General features: G+C 47.6%; 1 long non-coding RNA gene across 1 annotated transcript; it reads right to left on the bottom strand.

Annotated features, from left to right (window-relative positions):
- Positions 1–3,294: 3,294 nt before the first annotated feature.
- On the bottom strand, positions 3,295–21,970 carry LOC115933747 (uncharacterized). The gene is made up of 3 exons (XR_008677854.2): positions 21,832–21,970; positions 15,630–15,729; positions 3,295–3,593 (listed from the first exon to the last, which is right to left on the bottom strand). It is a non-coding gene; the product is annotated as an uncharacterized lncRNA (long non-coding RNA).
- Between the last annotated feature and the right edge of the window lie 321 nt (positions 21,971–22,291).

Consider the following 22,291-nt stretch of genomic DNA (forward strand, 5'->3'; position numbering starts at 1 on the left):
CTTTCTTTCTTTCTTCTTTCTTCCTTCCTTCCTTCCTTTCTTTCTTTCTTTCTCTTTCTTTCTTGTACAAAACACTGATGTATCTAGCTCTATTTTGATTAGTATAAGCAACCTAATACTAACCCAACCCTTTCTTTTAACCATTTCTCCAACCCTTTACTTTTAATTTATCTGTCTTTAAAAAATAATTTCAACTGGTATTTTTATTAGGGAGTAAACGTACAGGTTCGTTACGTGGATACATTGCGTGATGCTGAGGTAGAAATGATCCCATCACCCAGGTAGTGAGCGTGGTACTCAATAGGTAGTCTTCACATTTAACAGGGTTTCTTGTGGACAACATGTAATTGGGAGCCTCAAGTTTTTAAAAGACAAAATCTCCAGGTCCTAGGGATCATTTGGCTGTGAAGAATAGAAGACTCGGTGTTTCTTTCAGCAATTGTTAGTTTCATTTGCTGAGATAAAGAATGCAGGGGCAGAAGCAGGTTTGGGGATCGAGGAGATGAGGTGCTATGGTCACTTTGAATTTGATGTGCCCGTGGCATATCTGAGGGACATGTCCAGGGAAAGGAGCCTTGGTGGGTCTGGAGATCAGGGTAGGGATGAGAGTTGGAGACGCTAATTTGGGACTCAGAAGGGCTATGATCCTGGTGGCCCTGAGAGAGTGGGCACACATAAGGGGAGTGTGCAGGCTGAAAGAGAATAGAACAAGGGCTGGCAGATCAGTGGGAATTAAGCCATCCAAATGACTTACCCCAAATAATCAAACTGCAAAAAGGCAGAGACAGGATTTCTGTGTTTTATCTCCTTCCCTCCACATCTGCCAATTTTATTCTCTCAAATCAGCTATTTTTAAGAAGCTAGGACCATAGCTCCTGGTACTTTTGGCATTGGATTTCATAATTTTGGCATTAGAGAAGAAAACCAACCCTCAGCTCCCACTCAGAACATCCCAGAAAAAGCTGTGATTGGCTCTGGCTTGGACCACATGGCCGCTTGGGGTCCCAGGATTCACGAGCTTCTCATCAGCAACACGATTTGAACTAGGAGAGATGTTCCCCATAAAGATATAGGAGGAAGGCATACTGGGCAGACAAAAGTCACCAGCCACTCCCTTGGACACCAAGAGGTCAAGGTGAGTGAAAGGGCCAGGCGCGGTGGCTCATGCCTGTAATCCCAGCACTTTCAGAGGACAAGGTGGGCAGATCACTTGAGGCCAGGAGTTCAAGACCAGCCTGGCCAACATGGAGAAACCCCATCTCTACTAAAAATACAAAAATTAGCCAGGCATGGTGGAGCATGCCCATAGTCCCAGCTATTCAGGAGGCTGAGGATCCCTTGAACCCAGGAGACAGAGTTGCAGTGGATCACGCAACTGCACTCTAGCCTGGGCAACAGATTGAGACTCTGTCTCCAAAAAAAAGAGCTCTGGGAGGAGATTTAGTGGTGCCCCAGAGGCAGAGGGAAAGTCAGGAAAGTGGAGCCTTGTAGGAGCAAAGTGAGATGGTCAGGAAGGCATGAAAGGTGAGAAGGTGGAGGCAGTGTTATGGGGTGGCTGTTTCAGGCAACTTGGCTGTGGGGCAAAACCCAAGGAGGAGGAGGGTATGATAGCTGGATGGGGACGGTGAGGCTAAGAAAATGCATTTTTAAGATAGACAAGACCTGAGCTTATCACTATTCAGAGGGTAAAGGACCAGGAGAGTGGACGAGGATGAAGATGTGAGGGGAGGATAATATACTAGTCACTCATTGCTGCATAACAAGTTATCCCAAACTTTAACGGCTTGGAATAACAAGTATTTATTATCTCACACAGGTTTTGCGGGTCAGAAATCTAAGAGCAGCTTATCTGGGTGGTTCCGGCCCAGAGACCCTCATAGGGTTTGTAGTAGTTGCTTGGGTTGCCATAACCAAATACTGCAGACTGAGGATGGGGTGGGGGTGGGGCTTAAACAATGGAAAAGTATATTCTCCGCTGTTCTGGAGGTTAGAAATACAATATCAGGGTGTCAGCAGGGTTGGGTTCTACCAGGCATCTCTCCTTGGCTTGCAGATGTGGGCACAGCCATCTGTCCTCTTGTCATCTCTTCACACAGTCTTCCCTCTGCATGTCTGCATCCTAATCTGTTGTTGACTATAAAATTGTCGTCACAATGTTGGCTGAGCTATGGTGATCTGAAGCCACAACTGGGGCTGGAGGGTCCCTTCCAAGATCGCACAGCTGTTAACTGGGGCCCTCAGTTCTCACAACACGGGCCTCTCCTTAGGGCTGTTTGAGCATCCTCACAACCTCCAGGCTCCCCAGGCCGAGAGATCTTAGAGAGAGAGCAAGCAAGAAGCCACAAAGGCTCTACTCCATTCCTTCTACCTTATTCTATTTGGCAACAGCAAATCACTAAGTCCACACTCGAAATGGGGTGAATTAGTCTCTCTTTTGAAGGGAGACGTGTCAAAGAATTTGGGGACATACATTAAACCACTACAGTAATTGATAAAGCAAGGCCCTAAAGCAGAGGCCGGAGAAGGCAGGGCTGGAAGGATTCGTGTGGGCTGTCAGGGTTCCCTGCCCCTGGGCAGTCCTCTAAGTCTGCAGAGATACAGAGGAGACAGGGAGGGGCAGCGTTGGAAACTGAGTGTTGTTTCTCTCTTCTTTCAGTGAAAGAGGTCAAGGTGTTCTGCGGAGTGGGTGGTGGAAAGGAGCTTTGAAATAGAGATTTTGGCAGAAACAGCTGACTGGGGCCTAAAGAAGGATCCCTGGACACTGCTGAAGGCCTAGCGGAGGTGCAGGCCATGAGACCACCCTGCCCCTGTCTGTAAGGGGGTGGAATGCATCCCCAGCCCTGCTCAGCTCCAAGGCTGGGACTTTGCAAGGAGAGATCAGGAATCAGTTCAAGGGAAATCACAGTATTCGAAGGAGGGTGACGGACCACAGGGGCCCACGTCATGTATGCTTCCTTCTGGTTCAAGTTGGCATTTGGAAAAAAAAGTGTGCTTCTTGTATTTTCTTTTCTTTGGGCCTTTTAATTTTTACTTTTAATTGACGCATAATAATTGTACATATGTGTGGGGTACAGTGAGGGTGTTTCAATATGTATTTTATTTTTGTATTCCATTTACGAGTTTTGATCTGACCACTTTCGTTCCAAAAAGATTTGAGGCCGTTTCCAGGCTAGTTGGGGATGGAAATGAAGCCAGGAGGTGGGCTGGTAGACAGAGGAGACACGGAAGGACCCAGGTGTCATGATGGAATGAGAACCAGTTGCTCATGGGACCCAGCTGGTTCCAGGGTGGGTTGTGATGGGGAGGGGCGGTGGAGGCCACAGCTTCTGAAGCGGAGCAGTTCTGGGCTGTGGGAAGACCAGGCAAGCCATGGAGTGGGGGCCCCTAGGGCTGGGGGTCAGAGGAGGAGACGTCTATGGTATGTGACAGGCCATGCGGCGAATGGCAGGACCAGCATGGGGTCTCCTGTGAGGCAGATCCTGGTGTCTGGAGAGGAATGATGGGGCATGCCTGGAGGTCAGATGCTGCAGCGGGGAGGAGGGCAGGACCACGGGTGGGCCTCAAACTTCCACATGGGGTGGAGAATCCAGAATCTGGAAGCAACAACGGGCAGCCAGAGGCAGGGCAATTCCCCCTGTGTCTTTTCCCACCTGCCACCCCCTGAAAGAGCTGTCTGGGAGCCAGGATTCAGTTATATAACAGGTATTCTCTGCATTTTTATACAGGTTCTTAAACATTCCCAGAGCAGAGGATGTGGGGCAAAGAGGAGGGATTTTGGAGCTGGGGAGAAAATTCTCCTTCTTTGCTTACTAACTGCATAGCCTCTGCAAAGTCTCAGCATTTCTCAGCATTTCTCAGTTTTCTCACCTGTAAAACAGAGACAGCAGCATTTCTTCTCAGAGCTTCCTCTGCCACTGTGCACCCTCACTCATCCATCAAAGCCGTTGTCAAAGTCACATCCTCTCCAAGGGCTTCATCTGCTCTTTCATTGGACAAGTATTGACTGATGGCTATGGCCTTATAAGATAGTTTGAATTCAGGTAATGTGATGCCTCCAGATTTGTTCTTTTTGTTTAGTCTTGCTTTGGCTATGGGGGCTCTTTTTTGGTTCCATATGAATTTTAGGATTGTTTTTTCTAGTTCTGAGAAGAATGATGGTGGTATTTTGATGGGAATTGGCTTGAATTTTTAAACTGCTTTTGGCAGTATGGTCATTTCACAACGTTGATTCTACCCATCCATGAGCATGGGATGTGTTTCCATTTGTTTGTGTTGTCTATGATTTCTCTCAGCAATGTTTTATAGTTTTCCTTGTAGAGGGCTTTCACTTCCTTGGTTAGGTATACACTTAAGTGTTTTATTTTTTTGCAGCTATTGTAAAAGAAGTTGAGTTCTTGATTTGATTCTCAGCTTGGTCACTTTTGGTGTATAGCAGAGCTACTGATTTGTGTACATTAATTTTGTATCCTGAAAATTTGTTGAATTCATTTATCAATTCTAGGAGCTTTTTGGAGGAATCTTTAGGGTTTGCTAGGTATACAATGATATCATCAGCAAACAGCAATAGTTTGACTTCCTCTTTACCGATTTGGATGCCTGTTATTTCTTTCTCTTTTCTGATTGCTCTGGCTAGGGCTTCCAGTACTATGCTGAAGAGGAGTGGTGAGAGTGGGAATCCTTGTCTTGTTTCTGTTCTCAGAGGGAATGCTTTCAACTTTTCCCCAATCAGTATTATGTTGGCTGTGGATTTGTCATAGATGGCTTTTATTACACTGAGGTATGTCCCTTGTATGCTGATTTAGCTAAGGGTTTTAACCATAAAAGGATGCTAGATTTTGTCAAATGCTTTTTCTGCATCTATTGAGATGATCATGTAACTTTTGTTTTTAATTCTATTTATGTGGTGTATCACATTTATTTATTATTTTTATTTATTTATTTATTTTGAGACGGAGTTTCATTCTTGTTGCCCAGGCTGGAGTGCGATGGTGCAATCTCAGCTCACCACAACCTCTGCCTCCCAGGTTTAAGCGATTCTCCCGCCTCAGCCTCCTGAGTAACTGGGATTACAGGTGTGTGCCACCATGTCCAGCTAATTTGGTATTTTTAGTAGAGACATGGTTTCTCCATGTTGGTCAGGCTGGTCTCAAGCTCCCGGCCTCAAGTGATCCACCTGCCTCAGCCTCCCAAAGTACTAGGATTACAGGCATGAGCCACTGTGCCCGGCCGTATCACATTTATTGACTTGCGTATGTTAAACCATCCCTGCATCCCTGGTATCAAACCCACTTGATCATGGTGGATTATCTTTTTGAGATGCTGTTGGATTCAGTTAGCTAGCATTTTGTTAAGGATTTTTGCATCTATGTTCATCAAGGATATTAGTCTGTAGTTTTCTTTTTTGGTTATGTCCTTTTCTGGTTTTGATATTAGGGTGATAATGGCTTCATAGAATAAGTTTGGGAGGATTCCCTCTTTCTCTATGTTGTGGAATAGTGTCAATAGGATTGGTTTTCTTTTTTGAATGTCTGGTAGAATTCAGCTGTGAATCTGTCTGGTTCCGGACTTTTTTGTTGTTGCTGGTAATTTTTTTATTACCATGTCAGTCTTGCTGCTTGTTCTTGGTCTGTTCAGGGTATCTAATTCTTCCTGATTTAAATTAGGAGGGTGTATTTTTCCAGGAATTTATCCATTTCCTCTAGGCTTTCTAGTTTATGCGTGTAAAGGTGTTCAAGTAGCCTTAAATGATCTTTTGTCTTTCTGTGGTGTCAGTTGTAATACCTCCTGTTTCATTTCTAATTGATTTTTTTTTTTTTGAGATGGAGTTTCACTCTCATTGCCCAGGCTGGAGCACAGTGGCACGATCTCAGCTCACTGCAACCTCTGCCTCCCAGGTTCAAGCAATTCTCTGCCTCAGCCTCCCAAGTAGCTGGGATAACAGGTGCCCATGACCATGCCTGGCTAATTTTTTGTATTTTTGTTAGAGATGGAGTTTCACCATCTTGGCCAGGCTGGTCTTGAACACCTGACCTCATGACCCACTCGCCTTGGCCTCCCAACGTGCTGGGATTACAGGCTTGAGCCACCGTGCCTGGCCATCTAATTGATCTTATTTTGATCTTCTCTCTTCTGGGTTAATCTTGTTAATGGTCTATCAATTTTATTTATCTTTTCAAAAAACCACCTTTTTGTTTCATTTATCTTTTGTGGGTTTTTGTTGTTGTTGTTTTCGTTGTTGTTGTTTCAATTTCATTTAGTTCTGCTCTGATCTTGGTTATTTCCTTTCTTCTGCTGGGTTTGGATTTGGTTTGTTCTTGTTTCTCTAGTTCCTTGAGATGTGACCTTCCTTAGATTGACTATTTGTGCTCTTTCAGATTTTTTGATGTAGGCATTTAAGCCTATAAACTTTCCTCTTAGCATTGCCTTTGCTGTATCCCAGAGGTTTTGACAGATTGTGTAACTATTATTGTTCAGTTTGAAGCATTTTTAAATTTCCATCTTGATTTCATTGTTGACCCAGTGATCATTCAGGAGCTAGTTATTTCATTTCCATGTATTTGCATGGTTTTGGAGGTTCCTTTTGGAGCTGACTTCCAGGTTTATTCCACTGTGGTCTGAGAGAGTACTTGATATAATTTCAATTTTCTTAAATTTATTGAGACTTGTTTTGTGGCTTATCGTATGGTCTATCTTTGAGAAAGTTCCATGCACTGAGGAATAGAATGTACATTCTGTGGTTGTTGGGTAGAATGTTCTGTAAATATCTGTTAAGTCCATTCGTTCCAGGGTATAGTTTAAGTCCATTGTTTTTTTGTTGACTTCTGTCTTGAGGACCTGCGTAGTGCTGCCAGTGGAGTATTGAAGTCCCCGGCTATTAATTGTGTTGCTGCTATCTCATTTCTTAGGTCTAGTAGTAATTGTTTTATAAATTTGGGAGCTCCAGTGTTAGGTGCATGTATATTTAGGATTGTGATATTTTCCGGTTGGACAAGGCCTTTTATGATTATATAATATCCCTCTTTGTCTTCTTTAACTGCTGTTGCTTTAAAGCTTGTTTTGTCTGATATAAGAAAGCTACTCCTGCTCACGTTTGGTGTCCATTTGCACAGAATGTCTTTTTCCACCCCTTCAAGTTTATGTGAGTCCTTTTGTGTTAGGTGATTTTCTTGAAGGCAGCAGATGCTTGGTTGGTGAATTCTTATCCATTCTGCTATTCTGTATCTTTTAAGTGGCACATTTAGGCCATTTACATTCAACATTAGTATTGAAATGTGAGGTATTATTCCATTATTATGCTATTTGTTGCCTGTATACCTTTTAATTGCTTTTTTGTTTTATAGGTCCTATGAGATTCATGCTTTAAAGAGGATCTGTTTTGATGTGTTTCCAGGATTTGTTTCAAGATTTAGAACTCCTTTTAGCAGTTCTTGTAGTGCTGGCTTGGTAGTGGCAAATTCTCTCAGCGTTTGTTTGTCTGAAAAAGACTGGATCTTTCTTTCATCTATGAAGCTTAGTTTTGCTGGATACAAAATTCTTGGCTGATAATTGTTTTGTTTAAGGAGGCTGAAGATAGGGTCCCAATCCCTTCTAGCTTATAGAGTTTCTGCTGAGAAATCTGCTATTAATCTGATAGTTTTTCCTTTATAGGTTACCTGCTGCTTTTGCCTCACAGCTCTTAAGATTCTTTCCTTTGTCTTGACTTTAGATAACCTGATGACAATGTGCCTAGGTGATGATCTTTATGTGATGAATTTCCCAGGTGTTCTTTCTTGTATTTGGATGTCTAGGTCTCTAGCAAGGCCAGGAAGCTTTTCCTTGATTCTTCCCCAAAAAATGTGTTCCAAACTTTTAGATTTCTCATCTTCCTCAGGAATGCAAATTATTCTTAGGTTTGGTTGTTTTACATAATCCCAAACTTCTTGGAGGCTTTGTTCATTTTTTAAAAATCTTTTTTCTTTGTCTTTGTTGAATTGAGTTAATTATGAATTGGGTTGATTCAGAGCTTGTCTTCAAACTCTGAAATTCTTTCTTCTGCTTGTTTGATTCTATTGCTGAGACTTTCCAGAACATTTTGCATTTCTCTAAGTGTGTCCCTTGTTTCCTGAAGTTGCAATTGTTTTTTATTTATGCTATCTGTTTCAATGAAGATTTCTCCCCTCATTTCTTGTATCATTTTTTTTATTTTCTTAAATTGGACTTTACGTTTCTCTGGTGCCTACTTGATTAGCTTAATAATTGACCTTCTGAATTCTTTTTCAAGTAAGAAAGGGATGGACCCATTGGTTTGGACCCATTGCTGGTGAGCTAGTGTGATTTTTTGGGGGTGTTAAAAAAACCCTCATTTTGTCATATTACCAGAATTGTTTTTCTGGTTCCTTCTCATTTGGGTAGGCTATGTCAGAGGGAAGTTCTGGGACTCAAGGCTGCCATTCAGATTCTTTTGTCCCACGGGGTGTTCCCCTGATGTAGTACTCTCCCCCTTTTGTGGTATTTGTATAAAAATAGGCATATAGACCAATGGAACAAAATAGAGAACCCAGTAATAAACCCAATTGCTTACAGCCAACTGACCTTCAACAAAGCAAACAAAAACGTAAAGTGGGGAAATAACACCCTATTCAACAAATGGTACTGGGATAATTGAAAAGCCACATGTAGGAGAGTGAAACTGAATCCTCATCTCTCACCTCACATAAAAATCAACTCAAGATGGATCAAGGACTTAAATCTAAGACCTAAAACTATAAAAATTCTAGACTATAACATCAGAAAATCCCTTCTAGACATTGGCTTAGGCAAAGATTTCATGACCAAGAGCCCAAAAAACAAATGCAACAAATACAAAGATAAATAAGTGGGACTTAATTAAACTAAAGAGATTTTGCACAGCAAAATGAACAGTCAGCAGAGCAAACAGATAACCCATAAAGTGGGAGAAAATCTTCACAAACTATGCATCTGACAAAGGACTAATATCCAGAATCTACAAGGAACTCAAACAAATTAGTAAGAAAAAAAAACAAACAATCCCATCAAAAAGTGGGCTAAGGTTATGAATAGACAATTCTCAAAAGAAGATATACAAATGGCCAACAAACATGAAAAAATGCTCAACATCACTAATGATCAGGGAAAAGCAAATCAAAACTGCAATGTGATACCATCTTACTCCTGCAAGAATGGCCATAATTAAAAAATCAAAAAATAAAAGATGTTAGCATAGATGCAGTGAAAAGCGAATGCTTCTTCTACACTGCTGGTGGGAATGTAAACTAGTACAGCCACTATGCAAAACAGTGTGGAGATTCCTTAAAGAACTAAAAGTAGAACTTCCATTTGATGCAGCAATCCCACTACTGGGTATCTACCCAGGGGAAAAGAACTCGCTATTCGAAAAAGATACTTGCACGCACATGTTTATAGCAGCATGACTCACAATTGCAAAAATGTGGAACCAGCCCAAATGCCTATCAATGAACAAGTGGATAAAGAAATTGTGATATCTATGTATCATATATATAGAGATATAGACATATATATATGATATACATATGTATGATGGAATACTACTCAGCCATAAAAAGGAATGAATTAATGGCATTCACAGCAACCTGGATGGGATTGGAGACTATTATTCTAAGTGAAGTAACTCGGGAATGGAAAACCAAACATCGTATGTTCTCACTCATAAGTGGGAGCTAAGCTATGAGGATGCAAAGATGTAAGAATGATACAATGGACTTTGGGGACTCGGGGAAAGGAAGGGAAGGGGGTGAGGAATGAAAGACTACAAATTGGGTTCCATGTATATTTCTCTGGTGATGTGTGCACCAAAATCCCACAAGTCACGGCTAAAGAGCTTAGCAATAGACCTGGTACCCACCTTGCACTGCTCAGCGCAGGGAGGGGAAGATGCCAACACTCAGTCAGGGTAACTCGGGGTTTCCTCCTTTAAATGGGAAAAGTGGGCTCCTCCCAGCTCCTCCTCCTGCTGGGCCTGGCTGCCTACTTGGGCCTGGCTGCCTGCTCCCTTTAGAACCACCAGGTGCTAAGGACAGGTTTGAAAGGAGACAGATCCGGGTTTGATTCCCAGCTGTGCTACTAATTAACTGAGTGACATTTCCTGCATTGAGTCCCATGTCTAAAGTGAGGGAACACGCACATTCTGCAGTGCTGTGAGGTTTAAAGTTGTGTCTATAGCTCCAGTGGCTGCTTACCTGAGCACTTGCCAAGATGTGTGACGGTGACTGGTTTTCATGGATATCTGACCAGTTAAAATTGGGGCTTCTGGATGACAGAGAACAACCTACTCCCTGTATCAAGCCCAGGACTGGGTATGAAATACGTCTTCAATAAAGGTGATGTAGGACGAAGAAGCTGAGAACAGCTCTTGCACTTGGGCTAGGACTGTGACTCATTCAACCATTTATTCAGCATTGATTTTGAGCCAGGTCCCATGCTGGGCACTTAGGAAGTGTTGGTGAACAAGCCCAGCTCCTGTGCTCCAGGCTCCTATTGGGGCTGTGTATGGAGCTGACGTTCTGCTTTCTCTCTCCATACAGGCTTGTGGAACTGCTGACTCAGGATGTCGGGGTTCAGGCTGGTAAGAATTGTATAATTTGATCTAGGGGTTATTGGTGTAAGTTACTCAAAGCCAAGTTGAATCGCTCCCAAGGAAAGAGAGGAAAGGCAATGAGACCCTATAGGAAAATACCAGAGACAGGGGAGTTTAGGAAACACGACAGATTCTAGCATCTAAAGAAAACAAGTTTGGCCAGCCACTGGCCTCGGCAATACATGTATAGTTATGTATAGTTATCCCTCACTTTCATGCAGGGCTTAACATGTCCCTTTGTCTTGATAAAGGGATTTCTTTTCTTTTCTTTTCTTTTCTTTTTCAGACAGGGTCTCACTCTGTCACCCAGGCTGGAGTGCAGTGGCACGATCTCAGTTCACGGTGACCTCTGCATCCTAGGTTCAAGCGATCTTCCAGCCTCAGTCTCCTGAGTAGCTGGGACCACAGGTGCATGCCACCACACTCAGCTAATTTTTGTATTTTTGTAGGGACAGGGTTTTGCCATGTTGCCCAGGCTGGTCTCGAATTCCTGAGCTCAAAGCAATCCACTAGCCTTGGCCTCCCAAAGTGCTAGGTGTGAGCCACCTTGCCCAGCCAACAAAGGGATTTCCCAGTTGTCTCATTGCGGCAGTTACCGGGAGCTCCCCCAGAGAAAACAGGGAACTGGGGAACTGGGGAACTGTGGGCATGGGTAGGACTGAAACCCAGGTCTGAATCACCCCTTTGGACTCTGCATCGTGTTCCCTTCACTCAACAAATATTCCTGTGTTCCGGTGGCCAAGAGATGGCTCCTCCACAGGAAGAAAGCAGAGGAGTTTTGCATTTACTGTCAAATCAACAGACCCTGGGGAACTGCCCTGCCCTGGGAGGCAGGGACAGGCCTTGAGAAGCCTGGAGGTGGGGTGTGCAGGGTGGAGAGCTCAGAGGCTGGAGAGCCCAGAGAGCAGAGGCCCCAAACCAGCCTGTGCATCCTTCCCTGCCCTCCACATTTCCACCCTTGCCCCATGCCCCACAGAGTCCAGGAGAGCAGGACAGTGCTGCAAAGCGCTCTTTGATAAGAAAATGCCCCGAATGTTCTCCTCCTGAGTGCAAAGCCACATAGGACATCGTTCCTGGCTGCTGGAGCACACTGCTGAGAGGAGGACCTTCACTACGCAGTGGCCCCTGGTGCTGCCACTAAGCCTGGCAGCATCTGACTCACAGAATGGACAGCCAAGATTGGTTTCTTGTTTTCAGTTACAGAATAGAGCTTAGGCTGTTTTAGTTTGGAGAGAGGACACACATGGTCTAAAAGGTCAGGTTGTGAGCACTTCTGGTAACTAAGTTGCAAACATGAGAGCGTGGCTCCACTTTGGAGCATGATGTGGTTTTAAGACAAAGCCAAACATTTCACAAAGGAATATGCCACGGGATGCATCAACGCCAAATGTCCCTCTGGGAATGCGACTAACTGCAAGCAGAGTTTAGAAAAACACCACTTGGGGCCCTATTACTCACAATTACAATTGCAGGCCTGCTCTGTCTTCAGAGATTGTAAGTCTCTGAGAGGAGAGTAATTTTGTTTTTTTTTAGACAGAGTCTCACTCTGTCACCCAGGCTGGAGTGTGCAATCTCGGCTCACTGCAACCTCGGCCTCCCAGGTTCAAGCAATCCTCCCGCCTCAGCCTCCTGAGTAGCTGAGACTACAGGCACCCACCACCATGCCCAGTTAATTTTTGTATTTTTAGTAGAGACAGGGTTTCACCACGTTGGCCAAGCTTGTCTCGAACTCCTGACCTCAGGTGATCTGCCCACCCGCCTCGGTCTCCCAAAGTGCAGAGTGGTCATCTTTTTAATGAATAAGTCTTTCAGAGGGCCCATGTGGTTGTTGAGCCCTCTGTGGTGCCCTCTGTGCTGGACACTATGCGGGGTCCCTGCCGTAGGGCATTCCATCTTCATAGCAGCCCTGTGAAGCGGGCCCTTTCAACGGATAAGAAAGTTAGGGTTCAGAGCAGTTAAGTGACTTTCCCAAGGCCGTATAACTCCTGTAATATAGAGTAGAGATTAGAACCCAGCCGGGCTGTCCGACTTCATTGGGGCTTGGACTGCCGTAACAAGGTATCACAGACTGGGTGGCCTAAACCACAGACATTTATGTTCTCACAGTCCTGGAAGCTGGAAGTCCAAGGTCAAGGTGTCTTTAGGGTTGGTGTCTGGTGACGCCTCTCTTCCTGGCTTGTAGATGGCTGTCTGCTCATTTTATCTTCACATGGCCTTTCTTCTGTGCTGGGGGGTGAGGAGACGGAGAGAGAAAAAGAGGGAGAGAGAGACAGGGAGAGAGAGAGAGAGCGTGCATGCATCTCACTCTGGTGCCTCTTCCTTTTTTATAGACACCAGTCCTGTTGGATTAGGACCACACCCTTAGGACCTTATTTAACCTTAATTACCTCCTTGAAGGCCTTATCTGCAAATATGGTCATGTCAGGAATTGGGGCTTCACTATATGAATTCTGGAGGGACACAATTCAGTCCATATAATGAGGTTTACTTATATTTTTGCCCATCTTCTATAGTGATCTTCTTCCTAATTCTAATTTTATTTTATTTTTTATTTATGTACTCTTTTTTGACAGAGTCTCTGTCAGCAAAGCTGGAGTGCAGTGGCACGATCACAATTCACTGCAACCTCCACCTCCCAGATTCAAGCAATTATCCTGCATCAGCCTCCTGATTAGCTGGGATTACAGGCGCCCACCACCACGCCCAGCTAATTTTTGTGGGGTTTTATTGTTTTTTATTTTTTGAGACGGAGTCTTGCACTGTTGCCCATGCTGGTGTGCAGTGGCATGATCTCGGTCACTGATCAGAGGCAACCTCTGCCTCCCGGGTTCAAGCAATTCTCCTGCGTCAGCCTCCCATGTAGCTGGGACTACAGGTGCGTGCCACCACACCCGGCTAATTTTTGTATTTTTAGTAGAGATGGGGTTTCACTATGTTGGCCAGGCTGGTCTTGAACTCCTGACCTTGTGATCCACCCGCCTCAGCCTCCCAAAGTGCTGGAATTCCAGGCATGAGCCACCGCACCCAGCCAATTTTTGCATTTTTTTAGTAGAGGCAGGGTTTCTCCATGTTGGCCAGGCTGGTCTCAAACTCCTGGCCTGTCTTGGCCTCCCAAAGTGCTGGGATTACAGGTGTGAACCACCACATCCAGCCCCTAATTCTAATTTTTTAACAAATTCTATATCATTTTGCTCACTATTCTCCTTCCTACCTTTTATGATTCTTCCCATGTTTTTATAATCAGGGTATGTTCTCCTGCTGTTTCCAATTTTGCTTTCATTCTGGTCTGCATTTCTTTCATTTCCTCAATTTTTTCATTCGGCCCTGCCAACTCATGTCTCATCCTTTTTCTCAGTTGTCCCCCATCTAATTCCTGGGCTCTTTTGCCTCTGACCTACTCTTTGGTCAGTTTTTGTAAATTATGGTGAAATACTTGGTCACAACTTCCTACTGCTCTGTGGCAGTTATTTCTCTTTTGCTGAGTGTTATTTGCTCCTTTCCTCCTCTTGGGTTTCAGTACCTCTGAACATAGACCTGTGCTGGTTCCTTTCGGATTACTTCCCTTCAGATGGGGTGAGCTTTCTTGGATTAGAAGGGGGTTCATGAGGGGTCAATGCCACAGTGCAGGCTAGCAGAAATCTCACATGTGAATTTTTAGTAGTGGCTTCTCCCACCCAATATATCTGGGTACTGCAGAGCTTTTCACAGGGCAAGACTTCTCTTTTCCCACCCCACAGAGAGACTGCTTCCTGCAAATATGGCAGACCTGCAAATATGGTGTTTCCTAGAACCAAGACAGGCCAGGCAAACTCCGACTGCCACCTCGTGCCCTTGCTCCTGCTGCTGCAGCAAGACATGCTGCTTTTGCATGCCAGGATGGGCTCCTGCCTTGGAGAAGTGAACTTTGCTCTCTCTTTCTGGAATCTACAGCTGGGGCCACCTTTTCAGCTTCCTCCTGCGTCTTCTAGTGCTTGTTTCTGTTTCTCATCCTCCTATTGCTTGTGGGTGATTTCTGAGAGGATGCAACTCTTGCTACCGTCATCAAGCTTGAGAAGCACTTTCTCTCTTAACCACTCAGCCACGCCACCTTCCTAAATAGTAGCCAAGTTTCTTTTTCATTATGAGAGGTGCTGTGGTGAGACCGGAGCTCCTGTTCTTGTCAGCTTATTGTCCCAGACAAGACAAAGACATAGAGAGAAGCTGTACAGGCGCTTGGTACCTGCCCAGTGAGCAGGGCAGGTGACACATGCTCAAAGGAAACCTGGGCTAGGAGAGGGAGGGAGAAAGAGAGATGGGAGAGGGAGGGAGAAAGAGAGATGGGAGAGGAAGGGGGAGAGGGGAGGAGAGGAAAGGAGAGACAAGCTCCAGCCACCTTGGGAGCTCTGGGCTGGAAGGCATAGCCCCAAAGAGAGGTAAGTATCCAGCAGGGAGGGGAAGAGAGATCGGGGATCACACCACTGTCTTCTGTCTGCCCTCCAGGGTGACCACGTGTGGCTGGAGCCTCCCTCCACCTACAAGACCGGCGTGGCCGTCGGGGGCATCATCAAAGAGGCAAAGCCAGGCAAAGTCTCGGTTGAAGATGGCGAGGGCAAGGTCAGCGTTCTGGGGTTTCCTCTGGGCCCTGCCCTGCCCTTACATCCAGGGCCCCGGAGCCCTCCCCGCCCCGTGGAGCCTCTCCCCAACACCAGGGGCTCCAAGGCCAAGTGGGGACCTGGGTGGCAGGACAGATCATGGTGGAGTCCTGCCATGGGGAACATGGCCTGTGTGTCCTGGGGAATGTTTCAAGAAGAAAGTGGGAAGTGGGAAAGGGGCTCTGGAAGGACCAGAGGGGCAGAAAGCCAGTTTGCAGAATGAAACGGGCAAGGGGGAAAGGTGGGTGAGGAAGGTGTGTGGAGGGGCAGGACGGGGCAAAATGCACAAGTGAGAGGCCAGCAACCTGGAGTGGCCCGGGAGTGACCAGCTCGTCCACCAGAGGGGTCAGGGCCAGCTAGGTGGTGAGCGGGGAAGGGCTTACAATGGAGTGTCCAGCCAGTCACTTAGCTCCTCAGATTGTCCTCTGTGCTCAGCTGGGTGCTGCAGGCTTAGCCTCCAAGGAGAAGTTTCTAGGCTGTGGCCTGTGAGATCCAGATGATGGAAGTCAGTAAAATAATAACAATATCTTCTATTTGTGTGACACTGTAGTTTTTTTAAAAAGTTTTTACTTGCATAGTCTTATTCCAACAACCTGCAAGGCTCCCAGCTGCAACCTGACCCTAAATCTAACTTCTGGCTACAAGCTCCTTTGTCCCTGGTCTGAAATTCAGCCCTAGCCCCAGCTACGCCCTAACCCTGGGCCCTAGACCCATGCTGACCCAGCCATAGATGGACCAGATCCTGCCACAGGAGTCCCTGTCATAGACTGACCCTGGCCGGAGGCTGGCCACTGCCCCAGATCAGCTGATCCATGACCCGGAAGGTCACCTTGCTGCTGAGAACTTGGAGGGGAGGGTGTCGCAGGCTGGCCACGGGGATGGAGGCCACCCCTCAGGGGAGTCTGCACCCATTGTTCCAGGAACACTGGATCCGAGCAGAGGACTTTGGTGTCCTCAGTCCCATGCACCCCAACTCAGTCCAGGGCGTGGACGACATGATCCGCCTGGGGGACCTGAACGAGGCGGGCATGGTGCACAACCTCCTGATCCGCTACCAGCAGCACAAGATCTATGTGAGTCTCCCCAGCCCTGTGTCCACAGGGGAGCCCCTCACAGGTGCCAACCTCCTGGACAGGGAGAAGAAAATGATGCACAGGGGGCACTGCCCCCCATGCCCTCACTGAGGGAGGTGGGCGAGGTGCCTAACTTTTCCCAATCTCTGCTGCCCAGTCCCAAACAAGCAGGGCGATCCCACCCTGGAGGAGAGGAAGCCGATGCGTAGAGTGACAGCACACTGCCTGGCACAGTCTCTGCTCAGTGAGGGCTGCAGATGGCCATCACGTGGCCATCGTCCTCTGCCCTCTCCTTCCCAGGCATGTTGTAGAGACAGAGTCACTAGACAGAAAGCCCCTGGCTTCCCAAGAGTGAGGCCCGTGACAGCCCGGATCTCAAGGTCCTGATTCACCAGACGAGGGGGCCACAGGGATGGATGTGGGCCCTCCGCGCAAACCGGCCTGGATGGAGGTTCACCCCAGCCTGAAGCTCTCATCCTGGTTCCAATGCAGATTTTTCCAGGGGAGGTGGTATTCCAAAACTGACACCAGTTCGGCCTAAGTAGGTGTGGCCTGCAGAAGCCACTGCCTGCCTGGGCCTCTCTGGTCTGAAGGGGTGGCTAGCTTGGTTCTGACCGGCCCTTCTGGGCTGCTCAGAGGAAGGCAGCTTGTGCTTCCAAAGGGCTTGTGCCTGCACTCCTCATCTGGTGGCACAGCCTGAAGCCAGAGGGCACGTCCTCTCCTTTCCTAAAGTGAAAACCAGGACACCATGGTCATGTGGCTTATTGTGCAGGCTCTGCCTGCCGCACCCCCTGAGGGGCAGTGGGGTCGGGTGGGGGCTCCAGATGGGCAGCTGATCCAGGGCGGAGGTCCCAGGGGCACACAGAATTTGGGGTTGAGGTCCATGAGGCCCAGTTGTTGACCAGCCTATATGAAAGCCCCTGCGGGATGCAGGTGAAAACCCATTTCATACTTAGTCCATTTTTATCAAGCCCCTTCTAAATACCAGGCAGGGTACTAAACAGTTAACATTTGATCTTCCTGGAAATATGCCCCCTGGGAGCTCACCTGCCTGGTGGACATCCCATCTTCCCAGAGGAGAGATCTGCGCAGCTGAATGTCTGATCTCCCTGGCCCAGAATCAGATTCTACTTCTCCACCAAAGTCAGCGGCCCTGATAACCCCTGAGGGCAGGGCCAGAGCCAAGGCCAAGGCCAGGGCCGAGTATCTCTGCCAGGGGCAGAGGGCACTGACCACCTGCTTCCTTCCCAGACATACACAGGCTCCATCCTGGTGGCCGTCAACCCATTCCAGGTGCTGCCGCTCTACACCCTGGAGCAGGTACAGCTCTACTACAGCCGCCATATGGGCGAGCTGCCCCCGCATGTCTTTGCCATCGCCAACAACTGCTACTTCAACATGAAGAGGAACAAGAGGGACCAGTGCTGCATCATCAGGTGAGGCAGAGGTGTCAGGCGCCCCCTCCAGGCATCTCCCTGAACTGCTCCCCACCAGCACGCCTGCAAGGTCAGGCGAGATGGGAGCTCTCCCTACTCCATGGCACACACCCATCTCCACAGCACACAACGGCCCCAGCTACCCTGCACCCCGAGCAGTTCCTCCAAAGCTTCCTTCCTTCAGAAACTAGGCTTTCATCATGTCACCAGGAACTGGACTGCCCAGCTTTTAATAAAGGTTTACTGAGTCAAGGAAGGAAGTGGGGCTGGGTTCCTTTAGAAATGGGCCCCAGAAGTCAGGCATAGTAGCTCATGCCTATAATCCCAGTGACTTGGGAGGTCAAGGGAGGAGGATTGTTTGAGGCCAGGAGTTTGAGACCAGCCTAGACAACATAGCAAGACCCTCTCTCTGTAAAAATAAAAAAAGAAAAAGACATGGGACCCAGGTTAGGCACTTAAAGCTGCAGGAGTTGAACAGGAGAGGGCCCACTCAAAAAAAAACTCAGGGCAGGCCTCAGGTGAGGACAGAGGAGCAGCAGCTCCAGGGGACAGCTCTCAGTTCACTAGGGGACAGCTCTCAGTTCACTAGGGGACCAGAAGGAAAGTGTCCCCTCCAGTCCAGGTCCTGATGCTTCAGAGACTCCCTGCCTGGCCTGGCCTCTCTACCAGTGACCACAGACCCTGAGAACTTGGAGGGGAGGGTGTGGCAGGCTGGCCACGGGGATGGAAGCCACCCCTCAGGGGAATCTGCACCCGTTGTTCCAGGAACACTGGATCCTAGCAGAGGACTTTGGTGTCCTCAGCCCCATGCACCCCAACTCGGTCCAGGGCATGGACGACATGATCCGCCTGGGGGATTCATTCATTCATTCATTCATTCATTCATTCAATCATTTGAGGTTTTGTCATGCCCCAACTGTGTGCCCCCCACTGTCCTGACATGGTGAGGCAGCAGCTAACAAAAGGGACCAGAATCCCTTCCTCAGGGAGCTTATATTCTAGAAGCGGAGACAGACAGGCAACAAATAAGTGCGTTTTTATGCAGGTCCTAACAGCTTTGAAGAAAAACACAGCAGGGGAGAGGAAAGGGTGATGTCGGCCTCTTCATTAGATAGGGGGCAGGCCAGGCACGGCCTCTCTGAGGAGGGATGTTGAACAGAGACCAGAATGAAGTCCTAAGGCACAGGTGATCACATTTCATGTCCTCAGCAACCCTCTGAAAGAGATGCTCTTATTCCCATGATATGGTCCCACGTTACTGCTGGAGAGACCTACAATCAGAGGGGCTGAGATCCTGTTCCAGTGGTACACAGCAGTGAAGTGGGAAATTCAAAGCCAGGGCTCTGGAGAAGACAGCAGACAGGTACTCTGGGAGAAAGCTGGAACTCCCAACCTGCCCCCAGAGGCAGGGCAAGAGGCCCCTCAGCAGAGCTGGGCCGCAGGCTGGCTGGCCAGGGAGCTTACGGTGTGGCTCCACCTGGAGGTTGGCGGGGCTGGCCGAGTGTGAACGAGGAGAGGAAAGAGCCCCGATTTTGGTTCCTTGCAGTGAGCAGAATGTCACTTGTCACTTTGAATCAAATTGCATTCTCCTCCTGCCCTTTCCTCCCCCAGGGCTGTGGGCAAGTCCCCTTAAGCCCCTGTCTCTACAATGGCAGATTATTTGATGAGCTCGTGTTTATAAAAACGCCTGGTGCTTGACAGGCACTCAGGGGAGTCCACAGCTATCACTGGAGGTTTGTTGATCTCACTCTGCTTTGCTGGCATAGTGATTGTGGGTATTTTGATCATAACTTTTAAAAAAGGTAATATTTTGGCCGGGTGCGGTAGCTCACGCTTGTAATCCCAGCACTTTGGGAGGCCGAGGCAGGTGGATCACCTGAGGTCAGGAGTTCGAGACCAGCCTGGCCAACATGGTGAAACCCCGTCTCTACTAAAAATATAAAAATTAGCCAGGCTTGGTTGCCGGCGCCTGTAATCTCAGCTACTCAGGAGGCTGAGGCAGGAGAATTGCTGGAACTGGAGTGGACGGAGGTTGCAGTGAGCTGAGATCGTGCCATTGCACTCCAGCCCAGGCCAACAACAAGACTCCGTCTCAAAAAAAAAAAAAGACAATATTTTCAGGCCAAGCACGGTGGCTTATGCCTGTAATCCCAGCACTTTGGGAGGCCGAGGTGGGCAGATCATCTGAGGTCAGGAGTTTGAGACCAGGCTGGTCAACATGGTGAAACCTTATCTCTACTAAAAATATAAAAATTACCTGGGCGTGGTGGCAGCCACCAGTAATCCCAGCTACTCAGGAGGCTGAGGCATGAGAATCACTTGCACCCAGGAGGTGGAGGTTACAGTGAGCCAAAATCATGCCACTGTACTCCAGCCTGGGTGACAGAGTGAGACTCCGTCTCAAAAAAAAAAAAAAAAAAAAAGGTAATATTTTCAGATGAAGCAGTATCTGGGATTTGCTTTAAAATAGTACAGGACGGGAAACAAAATTGGCCAGGAGTTGAAGCTGGATAATGGGACTGTGGGAGTCTGTTTTGCAAACTCCAAAGTGCAGGAATCCTCTGGGGATCCGGTGAAAATGCAGATTCTGATCAACAGAGCCTGTGTGACCTGGGCATCTGCATTCCGAGCCTGCTGCTGGCCTGTGGGCCACCCTTTCATTAGGAAGACACTGAGTCATCTCACTCAGCCTTCTGTATGTCCTGGGCACTGTGGTGCTGACCCTGGAATGAATCAGATCCGAGTGTGCCAAGGAACTTGCAGCCAAGCACAGAAGAAAAGACAAACACAATAACATGTACAACACAGGCAGCCTGAGACCCACAGGGGACTTCAGGGCTTCAATGCAGTGGGATTTCTGCAGGGGAGAGGGCATCCCTGTCAGACTGGCTCAGAAAGCAGGACTGGGGTTTGCAGGAGAGTTGAGAGGTGTTGAAAAAAATAGTCGTTTTGTGGCATCATGTCCCTGCACACCCTTTTTGCAGCGGCGAGTCTGGGGCTGGCAAGACGGAGACCACCAAGCTCATCCTGCAGTTCCTGGCCACCATCAGTGGCCAGCATTCGTGGATTGAGCAGCAGGTCCTAGAAGCCAACCCCATCCTGGAGGGTAAGCATCACTCTGGGACCCGCCCTTCTCCCCCAGCCCCACTGGAGCCTTCCTGCCAGGTAGGACTATGGGGAGGGACAGGATAGGCCACAAACCTTCAGCAACTCCTCCAGACCCTTGGGACACAAAACACAAGGGTGGGGTGCATGGTAGGGGAAGGGGGGCCAGGCAGCACAAAGGGGAAAGACTGAGGACTTAATAAACTTCCACCAGGTGTGTTTTCCACGGGATTGTAAGGAATATTCTTTTTTAAAAGGCATCCAAGATCAAATCAATTTGGGGAATGCTAGATGTATGTGTTCAGTTGCTGGAACTGAACTGGAAAGCAGTTGCTGGGCCAGAGTGAGGACTGCAAGAGGTTTATCGAGGGGTAAACCTGCAGAAGGCAAAGTGGGAGAAAACAGGAGTGGGCAGGATGAGCCTTCAAACTTGGATGCTGTTCAGACGCTTATGAACGGGAAAAAGAGAGGAAGCAGCTTGGGTCGGGAGAGGCTCATGCTGTGATCCAGATCTAAGTCTTGGCCAACCCAGCAGGGGGCTCTGGAGCAAACTGCTCCTTAGAAGGCTCCTGCGTTCGGCCCCGGTGACCCCGGCCTCGGTCTAGTCGGGGCTGCCCAGAAGCCCGTGGCCTCGGCCCCAAGGCTGTCAGCTGCTGGACAGCACAGTCTCTCTCGTTTCTTTACAACTGAAGTTTGCTTTACATATAGTAAATATTCACCTTTTTCAAGTACAGTTTTGTGAGTTTTGACAAACTCATACAGGCCTATGGTTCCCATCATCATCATGAAATAGAATTTTCCCTTCACCCCCCAGATCTTCCCTCACACCCCTTCGTAGTCACCCTGTCTTCCCAACCCCTCCCCTGGCAACTACTGATTTGTCTTTCCCCCGCCCCCCTTCACAGTTTTGTCTTTTCCAGAACGTCATAGAAGTAAAATCACAGGGTTTGTAGCCTTTTGTGTCTAGTTACCTTGGCTATTTGGGATTCTTCCTTGTTGCTGCCTGCATCAGTGATTCATTCCTTTTTAATGCTGAGTAGAATTCCATTGCGTGAAGGTACCACAGCTTCTCCACCCGTTTAGGACATCTGGGTTGTTTATTGTTTTTAGCTGCTAGGAGTAAAACCTCTATAAATTGTTCACATACAGGTTTTTGTGCGCACATTTGTCTTTCCCTTGGATAAATATGCAAGAGTGAAATTGTTGGCTCAAAAGGCAAGTGAGCCATTTCACTTTGTCAGAAACTTCCGAAATGTTTTCCAAAATGCTCACAGCATTTTGCTTTCCCACCAGCAGAGCAGGAACATTCTGGTTGTCCTGTGTCCCCACCAGCACCTGGCACAGTGAAGGACATGGTCTGCCTTCTGATATGTGTGGAGCATGCTTGTAACTCCCGTGGCCCTGATGACTAAGGATGTTAGCGTCTTTCCT

Source organism: Gorilla gorilla, chromosome 11, assembly GCF_029281585.2.
Source record: "Gorilla gorilla gorilla isolate KB3781 chromosome 11, NHGRI_mGorGor1-v2.1_pri, whole genome shotgun sequence".
Classification (NCBI taxonomy): Eukaryota; Metazoa; Chordata; class Mammalia; order Primates; family Hominidae; genus Gorilla; species Gorilla gorilla.